At 37.1% G+C, this 5,396-nt stretch overlaps 1 protein-coding gene across 1 annotated transcript in view; it reads left to right on the plus strand.

Annotated features, from left to right (window-relative positions):
- Window positions 1-5,396, plus strand: part of LOC134754837 (DNA replication licensing factor Mcm7) — a 425,513-nt gene that overhangs the window by 321,477 nt on the left and 98,640 nt on the right. The gene's annotated exons all lie outside the window — the stretch shown is intronic.

Consider the following 5,396-nt stretch of genomic DNA (forward strand, 5'->3'; position numbering starts at 1 on the left):
AAATAATAATAATAAAGTTGCATTTTATCCACATGTGGGGCAAAGTAATCAAATGCAAATTTTGAGTTGTTTCCTTATGTTGGCTGGTAGAATTGATTTATAAATGATGATTTTGAATGATAAATATTTAATAAGATTCATTTTAAATTGATTTGCTTTGATTTTGTTTGATATTTTACAGTTATTTTCCTTGTGTTGGTGTGGTGAAATTTTTTGTGTTTCACTCGGTGGCAAAATTTATTTAACCCTCGCAACGCTCAACATTCATTTTTTCCAACCACTCGCTACGCTCGTGGTTCAATTTTGGAATCTTTCGCTTACTCCGGTATCAATATCAATATTAGCACGAGAGGTTAAACAACAACTTTGCCCCCTTGTAAAACAAATAACTATTTAATGGAAATCAATTAATGTTAATAACGCTGAAATATTAGATGATTATGACGATGACGTGCTTGTTCGTATGTGTGTGTGTGTGTCTGTCACTGTCAAAACTGTCATTTCAGTACAAAAAAGAAGGCAGATTGGGAAGTAGATTGGTAGGACGATTGAACTGTCGTTTTACTATCTGGGATATAAAAACTATAATTTACTGTCGGTTCGGTACCTACAACGTGTCTTATTATTTGAGCCACAACTATAAGATAAGCATTTTGGAATTTAATTCGAATCAGACAAACCAAAATGTTATAATCCCTAATGAGGCGGTGTTTTTCAAACTTAAGGGGGGACCCAAGCGTTTCTCCATACAAACGTAGTTACGCTCTCATTTTTAAACGACTAACTAGTTTGCTCTGTAACTTTGTACTTAGTTTATAATAGGATAAGGTATATCTATGTCTGTAATTAGTTTATGTAGCTTTGTCAGATACCATAGTTAAAAAAATACAGCGAATTTAAGTTTTTCATACAAAACTTGTTTTTGCTTTATTTCGTTTGTTTTAAGGTGCGTTTACGCTAGGCGAGCCGAGCACGAGCCGAGTACAAATTCGTGTAGTGTCTACCGACGGCCGAGCACGAGCACTTATAGGAATTTGTGTTCCGCTCGTGTTCGGCTCGCCTAGCGTAGACGCACCTTTATAAACTGGAGCTATATAAAATAATTACAGACCTAGATATATCTCATTTCATTGTATGTGCAGGTTCACTACAATCCAACACGTAGTTTTAAAATGAGAACGAATCTGTTTGTATGGGAAGGTGAGATTCGGCCGAGCTTGCCGGGGACTTAAGTGGAGTTTGCGGGCCTATCACTGCGCACTTGCGCAGTTTAGGTATATTTGGCCGGCGCACCGCCCGCGCTGCCGGTGTATGGCAGTGGGCTGCCGCTCGGCTCGCACGATAGTCGTGTCACGTGGCGCTCGCGCAAAATTGTAAATACGCAATGGCTTCGAAACCTAAATCTCGATCTAATCTGTATAAAAGATAATGTTCTGTTTACGGATTTCTGAATAAACGGAAGAACAAGGAAGCAGAAAAAACATTTTTTTTAAATTCCGGACTATATTGACCGACATATTTTCAAAGGAATAAGTACTTCTAGGGATCCCTTATAGGGATAAGTCCGCCTTTGTACATTGTATATATTTTTGTTCTTTTATTGTGTTTGTAATCTGTCTTATGTACAATAAAGTGTTTACATACATACATACTTCTGTGGCATACCTACTTCCGTGAGAATCATACATACTATCTCCGGCTAAAATTGTATGTTTACAGAATCAACGTTTGTAATTCCTATATATTTATCTTAAATATAATAAATCAGTCAGTAGGTATAGGTACAAAAACTTGTCAAGTGACAACCCCGTGCCGACACTCGCAGCTCGGTCATAAAACTGCGGCGCGCAAAGAAGATTCACGGTTCGTGCGCGGTTATAAGTTTCAATTTTGCTTGCAGGCGGCGAGTGTAGGTATAATTTTATACCTAAATCTGGCTTTTGTGAAGGAGTGAATTTTCTGTACGGTAGTACTATTAGTTATTCTGTGACGAAGGCTCCATAAGGGGAGCAGGGAATTGCTAGAACAACACTGTTTATAAACAGTGGAAGACGGACGATTCTTTTTTACACGACTGCCCAAAAAAGGAGTGTATTGTTTTGTCTGGTAGCGTGCGCCGGGAATTTATTTATTTATTGTATTATTTAGTCCTAATGAGGTGATGATTCGGATTGTTACGAAATTATACCTTCTGATTCCGAGTGAGTATGACGATATTGACGAAAGCAATTTGCTAAATGTACGCAAGTTATTTAGTTGTAAATGGACGTACCCGAAAGCAGACCAATCGAGCAGATCTAGTGCCTAGTGCCTCGGAAAAATAAACTAAAAATGTATTTTACACTATTAATTTGCAACATTCGCGTATATTATGTAGGTGTTCGTCAGTTTCGTCACATACATATCGGAATTCTGGGGCGAGTCCTCTTTTTACATGTGTTACTGTCGTACAGCATTAAATTAAGTATTATGAAAACATCTTTACTTTTATTTTGACCACACAATTTATTTTCATTTGCATGCTCTGAAAGTGGTATATTGTTTATCTATGAAGCGAACTGAACGGAACTGATACGTTCCTGCCCTAGGGCGTTTTACTTTTAAACTACGACCTACGACTACGATGTTTTGACGACCGGTCTGGCCTAGTTGATAGTGACTGCCTATGAATCCAATGGTCCTGGGTTCGCATCCCGGTAAGGGCATTTATTTGTGTGATGAGTCATGGGTGCAGTGGCGTAACTAGGGGGGCAGAGGGGGCAAGTGCCCCGGGCGCCATCCAACGGGGGGCGCCAAAATGGGCAAAAGGCAGCAGCAGTGAAACTTTTGTCAGTCGTCACGTCAGGGGGCGCAAATTTGGTGACTGCCCCGATGGTATCCTCCGGTGATATCCTCTAGCTACGCCCCTGCGTGTTGTGTAAATATATAGAAAACACCCATGACTCAGACATACTTAAATACTTACTGATGAAATACTTAAATAAGAATTTTTATATTATATACGGTGGCTAAAAAATAAGGGCATTCCCGTTGCCAGGGAGGTTTTGGGATTATACTGGCAAACTTTTTTTTTCGCGTTTTCGTGGTTTGTCCCATAGTAAAAGCTGCTCAGTATAATCCCAAAACCTCTCTGGCAACGGGAATGCACTTACTTTTTAGCCACCCTTTATCGTTGTCCGAGTACTGAGTAGGTATCCATAACACAAGCCTTTTATTTCGCGTAGGTGTTGAGCAAGGATTATGCTTTTGAGAGTAAGTAAATTGCCTTTTTCCATTACCTTCACGCACGCACGTTTGGTTTCAAATAGTTTCAATCATACGGACGAGGAATCTATTTAGATGTGTGTATAGTTCGAGCCGCTGACTCATGTTAAACACGCTTTCCGATGCAGCTGCGCATTGTGTAGCCAGGGAAGTCCATCACGAGAACAGGAAAATGCGTGTAATTAAAGTGTACAGTCGCGTAACCGATGTACACCCACTTGCAAAAGTGCTTTTGGTGTAAAGTTCGTAGATTTCAAACAGTCCCCTTTCGGCTTATCCTTTGTCTATTGTTAAATGAAACCGCACGTGCTACTTACTAGCATAAAAAATGGTATGGCCGTTTTAACCGGTTATTCAATTACCACTCTATGGAGATTGCAATAAGGTTTAAAATGAACTAATGGGAAAACATATTCCTTAGCTGTGTGGTCTTTGCGGTTACTGAGTGCCGGCAAGTCGAACGCTACAGAACCAGTCTAAAATGTGTCATCGATATGCGTAACAAAGGCGCGTTATCGGAGAGCGCACTTACACTGGTTTTTTTAGCGTTGGACTAGCCCGCAGTCGCCACGATGCACGAACCAGGTAAAGGACAGGGACGGATTGCGATTAAAACATTTTGATGGATTCATGACAAGTATGTATTTACATATTTAAAACAAACAATAATAACATTTTTTTACTATTCAGTTAAATAATAACATTAGGTAATAATCCGTTTTACAATTAATCAACTATTAAAATATTCCTCTCTAATGTTACAGACTAAAAACTAAAACTATATTTAACAAAATTAATACATACATGCCCTTTTTAAACAATATCGGCTTTTTTACAATATATAGGTATTACAGACAAATTTTTAATACACTAAAATAACGTTTTTTTATACAATGTTAATAATAAACAACCAGCCAAACAGTAATAAGTTATACATACATAAAATATAAATTACTAACTAAAAATATAAATAAACATGCATTGGTACAATATAAATAAAGATGTAGATATATTCAATTAATAAATAACAAAAATCACGACTACTTTTTTAACTAGTTTCTTCATCTTCGGAATCTTCTGTCACATTAATTATGACAGAGGGGTGGTTGTTTATTATTTACATTGTATAAAAAAACGTTATTTTAGTTTATTAAAAATTTGTCTGTAATACCTATATATTGTAAAAAAGCCGATATTGTTTAAAAAGGGCATGTATGTATTAATTTTGTTAAATATAGTTTTAGTTTTTAGTCTGTAACATTAGAGAGGAATATTTTAATAGTTGATTATTTGTAAAACGGATTATTACCTAATGTTATTATTTAACTGAATAGTAAAAAAATGTTATTATTGTTTGTTTTAAATATGTAAATACATACTTGTCATGAATCCATCAAAATGTTTTAATCGCAATCCGTCCCTGTCCTTTACCTGGTTCGTGCATCGTGGCGAGCGCGGGCTAGTCCAACGCTAAAAAAACCAGTGTAAGTGCGCTCTCCGATAACGCGCCTTTGTTACGCATATCGATGACACATTTTAGACTGGTTCTTTAGCGTTCGACTTGCCGGCACTCAGTAACCGCAAAGACCACACAGCTAAGGAATATGTTTTCCCATTAGTTCATTTTAAACCTTATTGCAATCTCCATAGAGTGGTAATTGAATAACCGGTTAAAACGGCCATACCATTTTTTTATGCTAGTAAGTAGCACGTGCGGTTTCATTTAACAATAGACAAAGGATAAGCCGAAAGGGGACTGTTTGAAATCTACGAACTTTACCTACGGTTACGTAATCGAGTATTATTTTAGGATTTGGCAAATATAGTAATCTATGTACCGCTACTACCGCGTATGTACGTCATATGTACGTATGTAAGTATTTGCATAAGTATATATAGTCATGTTGACAATTTGCTTATCTACATTTTGCCAGATGGGTAAACTACTTGGCTAGAGAAACTTGTGAACGCTCTTACAGGTTATTCGTATAAAGATACAATCCAATTTCGTCCTTATGGTAAGCGACAATGTGGTACCTTTTGCTTGAAAACGACACATATGCTTGACAAATCAAACATTATGTAAACATCTTATGTAAAGTTTTGTAATTGACCAAATAATAATGAAAAAA

Source organism: Cydia strobilella, chromosome Z (assembly GCF_947568885.1).
Source record: "Cydia strobilella chromosome Z, ilCydStro3.1, whole genome shotgun sequence".
In the NCBI taxonomy this organism is placed as follows: Eukaryota; Metazoa; Arthropoda; class Insecta; order Lepidoptera; family Tortricidae; genus Cydia; species Cydia strobilella.